Below are 18,637 nucleotides of genomic sequence, written 5' to 3' on the forward strand. Positions count from 1 at the left end.
TTCACCAACTGACCATGCTGAATCTTAGTTCCATGCGAAGTCAGGAACCCACGTTCTTTCCACAATCGTCCAAAACTGTGAGCCACACCAAATGCATACTGACTGTCGGTATAGACAGTCACTTTCATTCCTTTTGACAACACACATGCTCTTGTAAGTGCAATCAATTCTGCTGCTTGAGCTGAATTATGTGGAACACGTGCAGCTTCAACAATTGTATGCAAAGTCGTAACAGCATATGCTGCAGTCGTGTCACCATTCGGGAGCTTGAAGCATGAACCATCCACCCATAATGTACTATCACATTCAGCAAGAGGAGTATCCCTAAGATCTATTCTCCCTTTCGTTTCTTCTTCTGTTCTAAGAAAACAATCACGCTGTTCTGAGGCATCTAATTCCTCTACAATTGGCAACAACGTAGCTAGGTTTAAAGTGTTGCACCTTTTTATGTGCACATGACTCGTTAACAATGTTAATTCGTAACCTGACAATCGAGCACTAGTTAAGTGCTGTGTCTTGGTTCTATTTAACAACGTGTCTACTGCATGTGGGACCATCACGACTAGCGTATTGTTCATTACTAGACCAGCAGACTGTCGAATAGAAACAGCTGCTGCCGCTGTGGCTCTTAAACAACTTGGCAACGCTCTAGCTACTGGATCCAAAGTCGATGAAAAATACGCGCATGGACGTTGTTTGTCCCCAAACAACTGAGTCAACACTGACAATGCACAACCTTCCTTCTCATGGACATACAATGTAAAGGGCTTACTGTAGTTGGGGGTACCTAACACAGGAGCCGAACATAATGCTGTGCGCAATTCATAAAAACTTTTCTGACACTCTTCAGACCAAGGAACGGGATTGGGTGTGTCTTTACACGTTAATGCCACCAAGGGTTTGGCTAATAACGAAAAATTTGGAATCCACTGTCTGCAGTACGATGTAATGCCCAAGAAAGCACGCACTTCTCTCTGTGTTCTTGGCACACTCAATTTCGCTATTGCCTGAATTCTTTCTGGGGTCAGTTTCCTTCCCTCCTTCGATAAGAGGTGACCTAAGTAGGTCACTTCTTGTCGACAATATTGCAATTTGGAAAGTGACACCTTGTGATGCAAATCACACAGATGACGCAACAATGACAACGTGGCTTTCTTACATATTTCCTCAGTATCTGCAGCAACGAGCAAATCATCAACGCACTGTACAAGAGTAGCACCTTCAGGTAAAACAATCGTATCAAGCTGTGTTTTTAGAGCTTGACTATATATTGATGGACTTTCACAGTAGCCCTGGGGAGCGCGTTTAAAGCGGAAGCTGCGTCCTCCTAAACTGAAGGCAAAAATATCCCTGCTCTCCTCAGCAATCGGGATGCTGAAGAAAACATTCTTCAAGTCAATCACCGAGAACCAAGTGGCAGAAGCTGGAATCATAGTCAATAATGCAGTAATGTCGGGGACAACTGGAAATTGTGGCACAACTATTTTATTCACCTCTCTGAGATCAATCACAAATCTGTACACAGGTGGCTGAGAGGGATCAGTTTGTTTTAAAACAGGCAGAACAGGACTATTGCAAACGTTGCCTCTTGTCTCTTCAATCACATCTTTTTCAATTAGCTCATAAACGATCGCTAGCAAAGCTTTCTCACCTTCACTAGAAATTCTATATTGGGGAATTCGTGGCATTTTAACCACAACCTGTTGTCAGGATAAGGGGTGCTTCTAATTCACAAGGACCAACAGAAAGAGACAAAGGGTCAGAAATCGGGTTCCTAACCGGGGCGCCTGAAAAACCTACAGAAACATTCATTTCGCCAGACAAAGGTGCGCCAGGGAGTTTGGAGTGCATAATAGAACTCTTTGTAGCACCAGTATCCAACAGAAAATGTTCTGACACACCTGATGTAATCACCTCAACGTAAGGCCCACTCTGATCTACTGGAACTGAAACAACTCCCTCTCTTTGTCTATGGCTGTCCTAGCAATCATTACCTTCCCAATGCTCATCTTCTGTATAGTAATCATCGGCATAGTACTGAGCTGTCCTACACGATGCGTTATTCTGCTGATCGAACCTATTCATAGAATTTTGAGGTGGAAGGGGACGTGCGTTCTGGGGGACGTTTCCGCGTCCTCTACCTCTAGGCGCTTGCTGAACACCACGACCTCTTACACTAGAAGCACCATTTGCACGCTGTAACAAAATAGGACAACTATACTTAAAATGACCCTCTTCCTTGCAATACGAACACTGATTGGGGCCTACAGGGACACGCGGTTGAGTATACTCGACTCTTTGCGAGTTCCTCTGATACTGTTGAGGCTGCTGATAATTACTCTGATAGTTATTCTGACCACCATTGTTCTGACCACCACCACCACGTGGCGAATATGCTTGCTGTAACAGAACCTTCGTTTTCAGCTCCTTAGTTTTCTTTTCTGCTCTATCTTTCTCGTCTTTGTCTCTGTTTTCGTAATACTGGGCAGTAGCCAATATCTGTGCAGAAGAGGAAACTGCCCATGAACTCTCAGAATCTTTTAACTTCTTACACAACTCTGGAAGCAGATTGTGCACGAATTTATCGACGAACAAACGTTGACCACCTTCTGTGGTCATATCTTGACCACTGTGGTCAACAAACGTTTCTTCAAACCTGGTGAAGAAATCTGACACCGTCTCATCTTTCTTCTGCTTACATGCAGACAATTTATCCCAATTTACTCGCATGGCAGGCATTATAGTTTTCATGCAATTAATAATTCTGCCAGGGAGGTCTGCTACTAAAGGCTCAGGTTTAGCACCACCAATTTGTAGGGCATCTGCAGCAGTAATATTAGCCCATGAGTCACCTAATTCCTGATCATGATCTGTATGACGAATCTTACCCCATAAAGGCTGTGGAACAACATTCCCAAACAACATATCGATATCGGCTAAATTCATGATACATGTCCCAGCAGTCTGTGACAACTCTTTGTAATACCCTGCGGGATTTTTACGGGGATCAGGCAATGTCTGTTTAAGGGCCAAAACTTCAGATCGCTTCCATGGCACATGTACCCACACACGCTGAAAGTGTGGCAGAATAGGTGGGTTAGCATTTGCATCACCCTCTCTCCATTGTGGGGGAACTTCTCTCATGGGGTATTGTCATGCCTTTTTCCTACCGGATGTGTCACGCTCACATAGCGATCGAGACGTGCCCCCCTTACTCCGATGTGACAACAATATCTCAACTGCTCTCTCGACATCGGGACCTACAATCATGCCCTCTGCGAAATCGAACCGCACGCGACACAACTCGGGCGGGTTGCATTCCAAATCATTGTCTTCTAAATCTTCACAGAGAAAAACACACATTTGTTCAAAAACGTATCTCTGCTTCGGTGCTTCCCATTGACGGTAGACTTCCATGACAGACTCTACATCATACCTTACAGTGTCCATAACCCATTTATGCGCTAAACGATTCAGTAAATCTCTCTCTCGATAGTCAGGCAGTTGACTCCGCAACTGTCTTCGTTCTGCGTTAGGGGTCGCGTTAGGCGACCCGAGAAAAGATTAGTAACAGTGTTGGCCATTCTCTGTCGAACGGAAGGAGAAACTGACGGAAGAACGGGCAGAAAAACGGGGTGAGATAAGGGAGAAGTAGAGGCACTAGCAGAGGGAGCATCAGGAGAAGTAGAAGGTGCACTAGGCAAAGTAGTAGAAAGCACAGGTGAAGTAGACGTGATCGGTGGGCCTTGAGGAGGCTGCACCGAAGGAGTAGGAGCCGGCTGAAGAACAGCTGGTGGTTGCTGTAGAGGAGCAGAAGGCAATGCAATCACAGGTTGCGCAACTAAGGGTTGCGGAGGTGCTGTAGCATTCTGCGCATAGGGGGGTGGCGAACTTAATAAATGCGTCATTAATGGATCTTTTCCAAGCTCTTTTGCTGCATCTTGCTTAAGAGGCGGCAAAACTGGATAGCATTTATCTATTGCCATTTTACGTTGCCTGTGCAACTGCTCACTCATCTGTTCTTCTTCATCGGCTTTAAACTGCATAGCAGCTTGTATTACCAAAATACCCCTTTCTCTCTTGTTTTTCTTCTCTAATTTAATTTCCTTCTGTTTGGCTTCCTTACGCCATAGGCGGAAAGAGTCAAACATCGCCGGCCGGGCTTTCTTTTTGAAAAGTTTAACTTCGAGGTTATCTAGGATTTCCGTGTCAAAGCTACCATATTGGGGCCATTTTAAAACACCATCTTTTCTGGTGTATTTGATCCACACTTCATTGTATGTTACGGGGCCTACTCCGTGTTTCACATATAATTCGTAAGTTGGAGTTCCAACCGGAGGAACCGGACATGAGTCCTCCAATCGGGAGTCCCTATTATTACAACCAAGACAAAACAAATTTCCAAGTCTAAGACCAGGCATCTTCGCTCTCTAGTCTAGCTCCAAACTTCAAAAGGATTATCGATTACGATATTTCTCGTGAATACATGAGTCCTTCGGCTTTGGCACTTGCAAGTTCCAAATTAAAGATCCCAAAGGATACCCAAAGCTAAGACCAACTAAGGACTGGGAGACGCTCCACTTATACTTAACTGAGATATCGATGACGTCACCAGAAGACTCGTCTTAGTGTTTCACTCTACCAAACTTCAAGGGTCCAAATCAGGGCGATAGCCAGGGCAGCAGACCTTTGTAGCCGTCGGGAAGCGGGGAACCTCGCAGCATAGACCTTCGGACCACGTCGACATGCAGGGGTCGATGAAGTGGTTGGCCGTCCTCCAGAATTTTCACACGAAGCTCCTCACGAACCTCTGGCTGGACTGGTACCGCTGGTATCGCCCCACGTTGGGCACCAGCTGAGGTATTGGGTTTTTCAGAACCGGTACCGAACCGGTAACCCAGCGGTGTCAGGGAACACACCCAAAGACCTCGAGTCCTTTCCTGATTCAGACCACAGAAACTCAGAGTCTTCTAGGTGAAGTCAAGGATCGATTTTATTGGCTGCAACCAAGGTAACAAGCGTCCTAGAAGTACAACACACGGGATGTATATTCTCAGGAGACTGCTCAAACTTACAAAGTCAGGCTTCTCTCTTTATACGAAATATTAAGCTTCAGGCAAACATTCTTGGTTTTACAGTATACCATTCAAATATCTTCTTTACAAAGGAAAAGCAGAGTCATGATGACAGCCCACATTTCTTTCTGTCCAGCCCATAACAAATTACCCGGCAAGGCCCAGCATTTTCATCAGATACCGGTGGACCCCCAATAAAAACGGGCACCTCCCCATCATAAAGCAAGTGAGAGAGAAAAGAGCGGGGACAGGTGTGAGCAAGATTCGGCAGGGTGTGTGTGCGATGCAAGGGGTTTATGGCCTGTTGAGCCTTGATGCTATCTTGTTCGGCCACTGGGAGAGGAACTGACCAAACAGGTTCAGCCTGGGGCGATGGTTCCAACTTGCACAGGTCATAGGAAAGTCGATTAAGGTGTACGTGTCCTTTTGGAATCGAATTTAGCTGGATTATAAGCCTATGTAAAGGGCAACTCACAAAAATGGCTGCCGTATACAAAATGGAAGCCAAGGGTTCAGAATTCAAATGACGATTTCGAGGTGAAATCGTCACTCGAATATGCCGAAAATGCTTGTACATAGTATACTCGCCATTCTCGGTCTTTTGATACTAAATTCGTCATGTTACGACGAAGTTTAAATCTCGAGTGCAGAATTTTCAGTACTACAGTCCTGGCCCCTTTCTTATTTAATCTTTATACCAACGGGCTGGAATCAGCCATGTTAGCAAGGAGGCAGGACCTTCCATCTATTAATCATCGCCCTATTCCCGCTTTACTATACGCGGATGACTCAGTTATCTTAGCAAGAACACTAATTCAGCTACAAAGACAATTAGACAAATACTGTCAGTTCATGCTTTCCTTGGGGTTGAAAGTAAATAAAAGCAAAACCTTTGTCATGCACATCGGCCCCAAGGCGAAGAACCCTAAACCTGTTTTTATAGACCAAGTTAGATTGGAACGTGCCAGGGAATATCCCTATTTAGGTATCCTAATGGACGACCAATTATCCTGGAAACAAGCAGTGGCAAGTAAAACGTTACTCTATCAGAGAGCAACTTCAGCTCTGGTTTCCTTCTCGAGAAAATTGGGCAAACCAGCCCCAGCCGAGTTGCTCAAAATTTATCACGCCAAATGCCATAGCGTAGCAACTTACGGCGCAGGTGTTTGGGGCTATGCTCCTGTAGACGATTTACAAGAGGTCCAAAACGGGTTCTTAAAATACATTTTGGCACTTCCTCAAAGCGCCCCAATATACGGTTGCCACATCGAGCTGGGCATCGACTACCTAATAGATAACATCAGATGCCAGCCGATTCTCCTATGGCACCGTATTTGGAATAAACCGCAATGCCATTTAACCCGTTCATTAATAACTGACTGCTTATCCTTGCAAGCTGGAGCAAAATTCCTTGGCTATTATATGTCCCCAACTTTCTAAAGGATTTGAACTGCACATCTTACTTCTCTGAGCCTATTTCAACATCAGACATCACCAGGAGTGCCCTGAAAAATCTCTGTATAAACCACCTCAGAGATTTGCATCTTTCTCAAGAAGTAACTAAGCCAACAAATGTGCAGATCCTAATGGTTCAGACCTGCCCTGGTATTCAGCCATATTTAACTTTTTTCTTATCTAACCATGAAAAATTCGTTTTAACCAGGTTTTGGTTTAATTCTTTCTTTCGCCTTGTTACTTTCCCCATTGAGTTAAACTGGTCCCATGATATGATTAAATGTCCTTGTGATGGAATATCATCCCAGTCCACAATACATGTAACTTTGTTCTGCCGATATTACGAGCAACCCCGCAAGCGCTGGATTATCCCCCTTCTTCGTGCAATGGGCTTGAGAACCTGCCGGCCAGCCTATCTGGCCCTGCAGTCACTAGACTCACAAAATGCCGCTAAATGTGTAGCTTGCTTCTTAAAATCATGTTTGAAAATCCGCTGTAAAGTTTGAGCTACTGTTTTCATGATTCCATGCCTTCTTGTATACAATTCACAATAATTGGTTTTTACTAAAAGTTTTTAACGTCAATCAGTTTTTACCTGTATCATAATACTGTGTTTTAACTATGTACCGTAATTTTATGATGTACTTTTTATGATTCTGCTAAGTGCCAATCGAATAAAAGTTTTGATACGATACGACTTAAAGTACAATTGTTTTGACTGTCTTTTTATACATTTCTTGAGGCATCATAAAACAATTCATAGATCCTGTTTTGGGAGTGGAATGTGGGCCTTGTCATAAATCCATAAATTAGTCCCTCCTAATGACAAATGCAAGTGGGTCTCGTCCTTCCGTGAATACAACGATGGCCAGGGGTAACGTGTCCAGATGTCCGGCATGGAGTGTGTGTGCTGTGTCCTGTTTGGCCGAGTGTTCCTAACTTCATGTGGCATCTCACTTTTTTTTGGGAACGCTCACACCTCCAGCCATTTGCGTTCTATTGGGGCCAATCTCCCAGGACCTTTGTGGTGTCACTGCCTATCTGTGGGACTAATCTGGGTTTTTCCTGTTTGCACGTTAGTCCTGCTGGTTAAGTGCCACCCCACCTGTGATCTGTTAATCAATAGACTCTGGCCTAGGGCACAGGGCCTGCCTGACCATGTATTTCTGACTAGGAGTTGATGGAGATTTCATATTTGGGGATTTCGCAAACAGTGATTTGATTTCATTTTTGTACATACACATATCATTGCATACATCAACATCAATATTAGCACACTAAAAAAGTGCATTTGTATGTCTCAGTGTATAGGTAGTTGGTCTAAATATATATTATTTCCATGCACACATGTGGTAAGAGTCGCTCTGCAGCCTGTAAATGATGAGCAATGTGGATTTTTAATTTTCTTTTCTTCTGGAGATGGTAGGAAAGAAAGCTGGGTGAAGCGATACCTGATGTCTGCCTTGCTTCTGTGAGATCTGCCCTATTTCCTGGAGAGCTGAGCTGCAGCTTGGTGAGCTGACAGCTGCCAAGAACCCGTAACACCGGAAAGGAGATTTGAATAGGGAGAGCTGCTGAGTGGCCTGTATACCCGATGAGGGGCATAAAGTTCACAAACTACATCTTCCCTATAAGAGTACAGAATAAAAAGGGTCAGTCAACTGTAATACCTGAAGTTGTAGTACCTAAGGCATCTTGGTTCCTTGGCAACACAGTAAAAAAGGCCTCCATACCACTGAGCCTTTTTGTCTGCAAGACCAGGGTCGGACTGGCCGTAGTGGGCACCGGGCGTTTCCCCGGTGGGCCACCAGGGTGGGGGCTGGTTTTTGGCCCATGGGGGACTGTTTTTGTTACCAGGAGTAAGCAATATCGCCCCCCTGTAACAAAATCAGCTAAAACCGGCCCTAGGAAACAGCTTGGCCCCACCCCCATGCCCCCAGGTGGGGGCAGCCAAGTAGTTTGCCAGGGCCGGTTTTAGTTCCAAGTCTGGCCCTGTGCAAGACACACCTCAATTACTTCCCACCCCCAGTGTCAGCCTACCTCCTTCCATTCATACTGCTCAACTACAATTCTAGCAGTACAACGCAGCTCGCCAAATAACAAAATATGAAAGCAACTACAGGTAATCACCTTTCAAGTTCCTGACCAGAGCAAACTTCATCAGTGCTGAAACTCTTGTACCCAGCAGAATCACCAGCAGACCAATGTCATTTTAAATAGCTCTGTTGCCAATCCAGCCTGAACTGTTGACGACTTCTTGAAAACAGGTCTGCTCCCAACAGAAATCTTAATGTCTTACATAAACCCAAAATAAAACAAACATGCTTTGAAACAAGAGATCCTTCTTACTTATGGCCAATAATAGACAGTTTTAGTCAAAAAGATAAAAAGATATGCTTTAAGACAAATATCTGCATTGGAGTACCAACATGCTTGTTACTAGAACTCTTCCTTGCCTTTGATACTGTCCCTCATGCCAAGCTTCTACAGAGACTTGACAACGAGTGGTGGCTGCCGCAATACTGAAATGGGGGGTGGGAGGATTCGGGGGAATAATAATTTTAAAAAACTAACCTGACATGTGGCCGCCTCTGTCCTCTTCTCTGGCTCTCCTCCCAGCATGCACTGGGGCACAGGCTCCCCACTCAATAGCATGAGAGCAGTGCCAGGATTGTTCTGAGTGCCGTCGTTTGCCGCTCAGACAGTGCCTAGGAGTCTGTGACGTCTCTCGAACCCGGGTCTGCAACACAGCTGGGTTAGAGAAACCTAAGTGCACATTCTGTTTGACCGGCCAAACAGACATGCGCACTTACAGTGCGCCTACCACTCCTTCCTGCCCAGCCCGCCCCTCCCCACACTGCTGGCATCGGCTCAGTCAGTCAGCGGTCATTCTATTTTTCACTTGACCATTGACTGACTGACCAGTGGGGCGACGCTCCTCCGCCATTACGGAGAAACCACCCTTGTTGACAACATCGGACCGCAGGGAGCGACCTGAAATAGATTGCATCTTTTCTATCAGACAGATCATCTTGCTTCAGGCTGCTCCATTCAATTCACAACTAATGTACCTAACAGTTCTACCTTCCCTATTTCACTTGCCTTGCCTTTGCACCGGATCTAATCTCCTCCTTTAACCTCCGCAATAACTGTTACGTAGATAATACACAAATTAGATTTAACTATAAAAACCCACCTGACTTTAACTCATACTTAAATGGGCATTGCATCAAGAGCTCACATAAAGAAACATCTCGAGCCACAGCAAAATAAACGCCACAAATTGAAATATTTATATGCGCCAAAAGGATCAAATCACCCCATGAACAATATGGCCTTTGCAACCAGCCCCCACAAAGCAATTCAACCCTAGTGGGGAATGTAGGGGTAAACATGGACTCCAATCTTTCAATCATAATCGGATTGGGTTTGTCCAATGTGTTCAAACTGCAAGTTTGTTATTTCTTAAGGATACCTCTGCCCGCATAGCTTGAAATTCTTTACCTGCACCACTTGCTGCGAGTGTTAGTGATTGAATGAAGGCGTCGGCATTGTATTGATTGACTGGTTTCCTAAACGAAGGGTCAAGGGAACACTTCCTATTCTGAGTGAGCGAAGGGAAGCACGCCAGGGACTGAGTGAGGATGAGAGCCCTGCGGGCACCCTGTGAAGGGTCGAAGACTGCAGGCAGTGAGTCCAGTGAGTGAATGAATGAGTGCTTCGACGCTAGCCTGGCTGTCCAGTGAGGGAGAAGCGCGTTCTTGGGAGAGCACACGTTAGGCAGTGAAATCGATGTGAGCAGGAATGTTCCAGCCCGGCAGGAAATGGCAGAGCTCCGCTCGTTCTGGGCCCACCTTTTAAAACAACACACGGAGTGGAGAGGGGGCTGTGTCAGCTCTGGGGGCCAGGAGCGGGGCCCCAGCAGCAGCCAAGAATGCCAGCGTGCTGCTTCGGTCAGGTGAAGGGCCCGGGGAAGCGTCTCGGTTTACAGCGGATTCTCTTCAGGAAGGGCATGGGAAGGGGCAGTGGAACTATGGGCCTCCCCGCCTCACTTTGAAACACTCTAAGGGAAACAGGAATCCGCTGCGGGACAGAGGCCCGGGGCACTGACCCCTGCTCAGCTGGGCGGAAGTGGAGAGGGACGTGCACCTGCGTCTCACACACCAGTCTCTGTCTTTAAAGGAAATGTGGACTCATTTTTCGGATTATAGGAAAATGTTGGCAATTGAGTGCGTAGTAGGGCTGGGCCACAGTCAGTGACATGCCACACGTTGGCAAATGGGCATAATAATTCCTGTACTTCTGAAAGGCCGCGTGGTACCGAGGTAGACATAATCCATGCTTTAGGAACAAGCATTGGAAATGCAATAGGTCTCGCAGCATTAGAGTTAGTGCTTTTAGAATTGTTTATGGTTTTTTTTTGTAAATCTTTAGCATTTTTGTTTCCTGTAGGCAATGCTAAAGAATTACAAAGAAAAAAAGCCATAAACAAATGTAAAAGCTCTAACTCAAATGCTCCGAGACCTATTGCACTGTGTGAGGGTGAGGGGTTGAGGGTGAGTGAGGGTGAGGGTGAGTGAGAGTGAGGGTGAGTGAGGGTGAGGGTGGGTGAGGGTGAGTGAGGGTGAGTGAGTGAGGGTGAGTGAGGGGTTGAGGGTGAGTGAGAGTGAGGGTGAGTGAGGGTGAGTGAGAGTGAGGGTGAGTGAGGGTGAGTGAGGGTGAGGGTGAGTGAGGGTGAGTGTGAGTTAGGGTGAGGGGTTGAGGGTGGGTGAGGGTGAGGGGTTGAGGGTGAGTGAGGGTGAGTGAGGGTGAGGGGTTGAGGGTGAGTGAGAGTGAGGGTGAGTGAGGGTGGGTGAGGGTGAGTGAGGGTGAGGGGTTGAGGTTGAGGTGTTGAGGGTGAGTGAGGGTGAGGGCGAGTGAGGTGTTGAGGGTGAGTGAGGGTGAGGGTGAGTGGTTGAGGGTGAGGGTAGGTGAGGGGTTGAGGGTGAGTGAGGGTGAGGGTGAGTGAGTGTGATGCTGAGGGGTTGAGGGTGAGTGAGGGTGAGTGAGAGTGAGGGTGAGGGTGAGTGAGGGTTTGAGGGTGAAGGGTTGAGGGTAAGTGAGGGTGAGGGTGAGTGAGGGTGAGTGAGGGTGAGGGGTTGAGGGTGAGTGAGGGTGAGGCGTTGAGGGTGAGTGAGGGTGAGTGTGAGTGAGGGTGAGGGGTTGAGGGTGAGTGAGGGTGAGTGAGGGTGAGGGGTTGAGGGTGAGTGAGGGTGAGTGAGGGTGAGTGTGGGTGAGGGTGAGTGAGGGTGAGGGTGAGTGAGGGTGAGGGGTTGAGGGTGAGTGAGGGTGAGGGTGAGTGAGGGTGTGTGAGGATGAGGGGGTGAGGATGTGAAGGCGCGTTTGGCAGTGTATGTTTTAACGCTCGGAATATCATAATGAACCCAGACATGACAGTCTCCAGCCAACAGCTGTAAATAGTTAGTCAAGTAAGCTCCAGTGGCTCTGCCAAAAGGGCGTGTTTTTTTCGTGTAAAGTTTCTTATGTTCTTGTGAGATAATCAGCCACCCTAAGTTCTAGGGCTCTGTGCAATGACAGAAGTTACAATTCTTGACCAGAGGCCCCAGTTGGCACACATGCAAATCAGAACCAAACTTTCCTCTAAAAGGAAACTCAATCCGCAACACAAGACCTGTAGTGCCGATAATGGTATGATACGGATATAGTGCTTTATACTTCCGATGGCGCTGAAGCTACATTAGAAATGTCACCGTGCGTAAGGAATTAGACTTAGCCATGCTGATTAACACCCAGCTATCATGCGGTAATGAAGGTCATGCTTTTGATACAAACTACTATTCTTGTACTCGTCTGTCCTGCTGGATCTGTTCCACGAGGAATAGAGTATTGCACTTGATGCCTTCCAGGAGACACGGAAACTTGCGTTGCGACAGCCACGCTGAGCCGGTTTTGTAAGGCAGCAAAGCCTTCAATGCTGCTGCCCAATTTGTAAGTGTCCAGTGATCGGGAAAGCCCGTGCTGCTAAAATGGCGACACCCCGCAGATTGCTCTCCAGATTGCTCTCCTGAAGCTGGCTGCCTGATGGAGTGGAGAGCGGGCGGGCAGAGAGAGTGAGGGGGCGGAGCGGGGGTGTGGGAGGAGTGCGGCTGGCTGCCTGATAGAGTGGAGAGCGGGCGGGCAGACACCACAGACAGTATGCGGTCAATAGGCTTGTGTGGTACCATCATTTTTCAGGGCTATAGGGTCAGGATGTGGTCCAAAGCACCAGAGGGCGGACAATAACTTGCGGACGATATCAACTCGCTGGACAATCGCACTGAACTGCCCACGTCATCTGTTTGTTTACCCAGCCTGTTTTGCAAACCTGCAAGTGACTGTGGTTGCAATGATCCGGGAAGGCGTCAGTCAGGGGAAGCAATTAGAAAACACAAATGCATTCTCTCCAAAGAGCGTGGGGAGAAAAGATGGCATTAAAAAACAAGCTCTCGGCATTGCGTGGCGGGAGGGGGCGGGGGGAACGTCGAGTCGGAACAAAAAACAAGTGAAAGCGGGATGTAAGTAGGGGGGAGGAGAAGTCTGGGCAGGCAGGATGACTCAGGGGAGGGGGCGGAGCGGGGCAGAGCGGCATGTGGGTGTGAAGAAGCCGGGCCTTTGAAGTGAAGCTAAGCTTCACTTCAAAGGTGTCGGAGGAATGCGGGCGGCTGTGCACGCGCTTTTAAGCTCAATGCACATGCGCATTGAGCTTAAAAGTCACGGGCACTGCAAGGAATCGCCACGATTCCTTGCAAGTTAGATAAAGAGTCGATGAGCCCCTATAGTCTCGCTTGCTCGATGCGCATGCGCATCGACAGGCGAGACCTAAAAAGGGAAAATGTGCTCATTCGGATCTGTGCCTCTGCAGGGGTACGGGGTTCATAAGAGACAGTCAGGTTAGATTCTAAATTGGAAGAATTCCATAAAGACCAAGTGCCCCTACAAGGCCAATAGGGCCGTGTCAGGACCCACAGTATGTCGGGCATAGCCTAGGAAGTCGCTGCTGCTCCTTTCCCTTGCCTCTTTGACTTTTCATGGTGGGCATGACTCTGACCTTAGCCCTGCTGGCCTTTCAAAGTGAGGATCCTATTTAAAAGACTTCCGATTACCCCCACATCTGTCCTCCTCTTCATAGCTGTATTTGTGAGGCCCCGCCTCCTGATAGGGAAACCCTGCCCAAGTTTTCTTTTCTTTTTTATTCTTCATCCAACTGCATAAAGCTCCTCCCCCTTGTGGGATGAGAGACACTTCCCAGTTTTGGTACAGCAACGCAATCACTGAGGTAAGTTTTGTACATGATTAGGCTTGAGTTTCACACCTTTTTGTTCTGCGTCCTGCTTCAGTGGTCAAAGTGACATGAGAGCTGATAATTCAAATGCTACCCACTCAGGTTCTGTGGCTGGAGCGTGGAGCCTGCTCTGTAGTAATGATAGTAATATAGCTGCCAAGCTGGGTATCTAAGCGAGAAATAAATACATTGCATTCTTGAGCATGAATTACTTTGCAAACCCCTCCTTTCTTTACAAAGATTAAGGCTAGCGAATGGCGATTTCACATAATCATAGCTAGGGCTCCCAGTTTTATGGTATTTGTTTTTTAACATTTCCGTCTGTATTTATCCATATTTATTTTTGGGCCATGTTATCTGTATTTATCCATATTTATTTTGTGTTTTGCATAAAAATGTAGTTGTAAAACTGTACATTTTCATATTTATTTAAATGATAGACGCACAGTCATACTTTGATCTCTGTCATGTTTTAGCTATTTAAGTTGCCAAATATTACATAACAGTACATCCACTGGCAAATATTAGCATTGTACCATAAATGTTAGTTGACAAATGCAGTTATTTAAAGAAATGTCATCCTGTTTTTCAATTTCCCACGCTGTCCATCTGCTCAGTTGTTGGGCTAAATTCAGGAAAGACCGCACGAAGAGTCACCGAAAAGAAACAGATTTTCTGTATTTATCCATTTTAAAAAATAAATGCAGTCAGAAAACACATTGTTTTCTGTCTGTTTTTATCTGTAAAAATCCCTTAAAATGGAAAACAGGGAGCCTTAATCATAGCTCACATAGCAAGCAATTCTTTATTGTTTACAGTAAGTGCACCCGCAGGGTTAATTGTAAGTTGATCAACTAAAGTGGACAGTTTTCAATTTTCAACATTTTTTATTTATTTTATTTTATTTGAAATGTTTTATATAGCGCTGGCTAGAGCCAGAGGTATCAGAGCACTTTACATGAGGTAGGAAATTGTTTCAGAACAATGTTACATAGTTACATCAGTTGCTAGAGCGTTGCATAACATAGATAGGGAAACAGTGTAACATAGTTACATGAGTTACTAAAGCATAGAATAACATAGAAAAATACCGGCAAGGGGGAAAGTACTTCAGGGGACACAGAAAAGTCAGGCTGGAAAAGGGGAGGCAGTCAAAAAATCACGGAGAGAGGAGGCGGGGGAGGGAAAAGAAACACAACAGGGGGACGAGGAAAACAATGTCCAATGTCCGGCTGGGGAGGTGACGGCCTTGGGGTGAACCAGAGCCAAACTCCTCTATAGCTCCACCGGGCATCGGTCAAGGTTGCTCGGGCACCCAGGGGGCATCATCAAAAGTTCCATTGAGAGCACCGGTCACGGTGGTACTGGGAGGTGCTGTCCACCTCATCTTCCAGCTCGCCCCCAGGTCAAGAGTGGTGAGAGGGGAGGTGGAAGGGACAGTTCCAAAGTCTGCAGATCTACCCCATTCCCAGCAGTTGTAGTGAGTGTTGGGCATTTGTACAGGATCCAAGTGGTAGGGGGACCACTCCCAATCCTCTACTGGGTGTGTCTCCTTTGCCGCTGTGGTCAGTCACGGAGATGTCCCAGTAGCCCCGGAGAAAAAATGCTAGATCCCTGGCCAACAAGCGGAGAAAAGAGTGCTTATGTGGCGGGAAACATCACTTACAATGCAATTTTTACCACGCAATGCTTTTACATCGCAACTTTTACAACGCAAACCATTACAACGCATTGCGCTGGGGGGCGCTCTAGGATAGGGAATATATTTAATTTACTATCCAATACCTTCCCTACTATCCACGGGGACTGGAGTTGGAATAGTAAATTAAATAATTCACTATCCAGCGCCCCAAAGCACTATGCGTTGTAAAGGCATGCGTTGTAAAACTTGCGATGTAAAAGCATGCGTGGTAAAAGCATGCGTTGTAATGTCATACATCCTTATGTGGCATATGTGCAGGTAAGTAGGCTCACTTCTTCGAGGGGGAGCGGTCCCCCAAGACCCTACCCTCTGTAGTCACCAGTGCATCAGATGTGTTCGGTCAGCATACTTCTCTTCCAGCAGAGTCAGCTCCCCAAGTAAAGGACTGTGGCCATCTTAGGGTCAGGCATAGAGTGAGTAGCTGGTGTGATTGTGAGAGGAGGTGCTTCCCATGACTTACACACTTGTTTCTGTGGGTTCAGGATTATGGCTGTCCCCCTCTAGGGTAGATGCAGTGGCATTCAAGGCTGATCATTGGGTCCCTTGGCGCCAATCCGCTACGGGTGCCATGTTGGAAAAGGCATGTCTCCTGGGCCTCCCCGAACCTGCAGTTTGCTGATCGAAGGTTCAGCAATGTTGGGTTTATCCCCCTGCCACACCGGGTCTCACAACACGTTGCCCACCAGCACCTGCACAGCCCCCGCCCACCGTCTCAGATGTCCCGGTGAATCGTTGCAGACTCAGGCATGCGTTGCATGTGTTCCACTTCATTTCTATCCTATGCTGGACCGTCCCTCTCCCGGTAGGACAGACCTATGGTCCCTGCCAACTCCTGCAACTCTCCTGTAGGTTTACTTTCTCGGGTGGGAGCGCTACAGTCATCTTTCCTTAATTCTGCTCTCCCGCGGCAAGCAGGTCTGGTGGCACCATTGTATTTCTCCTCCGCTAGATTGCTCCGTAATCCGCTTTGTGTGTGGGTCAAACTGGATCTCTTGGGCTCCCGATGGGGTCACGCTGCACTGTGGACCATTCTGGTCAAATTCCCGCTATCTCTCCTATCTGTGGCAGGTCGGGACAGCTACGGGACTCTGGAGCCGGTGTGGATCACGTCCACCAGGCCATCTTGCCTAGCTCCTCCTCATCTCCCTAATCTTTACATCATTCAATGCTACACCTATAGAGGGTATAAGTGCTCTAAAAATGTTACTGAGAATCTAATTAAATCTTTGCTTACTCCACCTAATATATTTCTCAAGTGGAAAATCTAACTCATTAGTATGATATATGTGGGGAAAAACGAATGTGGCATAGCAGCTACCTACCTAATATTGCTGTAGTTGAAAATAAGCTGATTTATCACATACATAGTATATACCCTTAATGCTAACTTCTAGATTAGAAAGAGTTTTACCCATCACTAAATAATCACGATTACACTCACTCCATCCCAGCCTTTCAACTGTCTCAATTCTTTCTGGTTGTCGTAATATGCACAATTATCTCTTCTTGTTGATTTCAGTGCTTAGCCTAGGGGCCAGATTCCTTTAAGATCTCTTTACCTCTTCCAATAACATGCTCTGCAATCATCATAACTTCACCCTTTTCTCCATCTATTTGTATCCTTTCATTCAACTCATATACAAATACCCTTTCATCGTTGTTAACTTTGCAGGTTACATCATCCAAACTATGATTAGTAGTGCTCATGTTAGTGACAGAGGTAAAGAATTTCAACATATGCTCATGATTTTGACCCATTTTGAGGGTGCAAAATGTGTTTTTAGTAGCCCATAGATACAGATTTTCTCCACTGATAACAGGTACATTTTCTAAAGAATCATCAAAGTCAGAATAAAGCAATTTGATGGTGTTCTGGTGGTAGAAGCGATTTAAGAAGACAGAATAGGTGAAAGAGTAAGTCAAAGGTAGGTGAAAGTAAGTTGCTCCTTCAGATGCTGAAGCAGGAAGATAAGAATAAACCTGACAATCCTCAACCTCCATGTCCCGTAAATACTTGAATCACATCTGATAATACACATTCTAACTATATACACTCTCTTGCTGTGGAAGATGGGAAATCATACTCTCGAACAAAGGAGATTTGGCTACGGGTCATGGCAGAAATTATTTATAACTTGCGAAATATCCCTTCCCAGAAAAAAACCATTCAACAGCCATCCAAACATAGAAACTAAGACGGCAACTGCCAAACTTACAACTATAATTTAGTAGTGTCACTGCACTATATTCAACTTAATTCAGATCAAGGAAGTTTGTAAGGAATTAGTTCTCTAATTATTTACCTATTGTCGCAACCCTCTCTTGAAATCTATCAGGATTTTCATTCTGCATCAACTGGAGAACTAAGGAGCTATTGTGCTTTAATCATAACCCTAGCTCTTTATTTGTCCTATTGATGTTTTGTCAGTTGTTGGCATACAGGATCGTCAGCGTAAGGCCTTTTATTCTCCATGAGGCTCGTCTGAGTCCATCAAGCAGTCATATCAGTCAAACTTGATTTTGGCGAGGTACCTCCATTCTGGACCTGAGTACTTTCGATTTACCTTTCTTTCTCTCGTAGGTCTCTTAATATTTGTAGACTCCAAAGTTAAGGTCATGAATATCAATCAGGTCTAATTGTTCCTGATCTAGAAGCTCACTATCCCGCCTAAATGTCTCTGGTATCATCTTAGGTATCAGCAGTCGCTTTCTAGGAGTAGTTGTTCTTGATCAACCTTGCTTTGAAGGGCGGGCGGGGCCGAGCCGAGCTGCAAGATGGCCACTTCCTAGGTTGGCTCTGCAGGCCGAGCGCAAAATCCGTTCAATATCCGGGGCACTAACACGAATCTGAAGCCTAAAAGTAGCCAAGGCACTGAGTTACCAGCGGCGTTGCACCTGGTGGAATTTCTGATAGCGAATTGCCCACTTTTTGGGAGGAAATCGAAGCGGGCCGCTGGGTGTGCTCTCGGCTGCGGCAGACAAGATGGCCCAAGCTGCTTAAAAGGAAAAGAAAGCATACTCACGGGCCGAGCGGAGCTGACAGTGCGCTGGCGGACGACCGAAGTATTCAGAGACCCAGCAGAG

The sequence above is a fragment of the Lissotriton helveticus genome, chromosome 10 (genome assembly GCF_964261635.1).
Source record: "Lissotriton helveticus chromosome 10, aLisHel1.1, whole genome shotgun sequence".
NCBI classification, from domain to species: domain Eukaryota; kingdom Metazoa; phylum Chordata; class Amphibia; order Caudata; family Salamandridae; genus Lissotriton; species Lissotriton helveticus.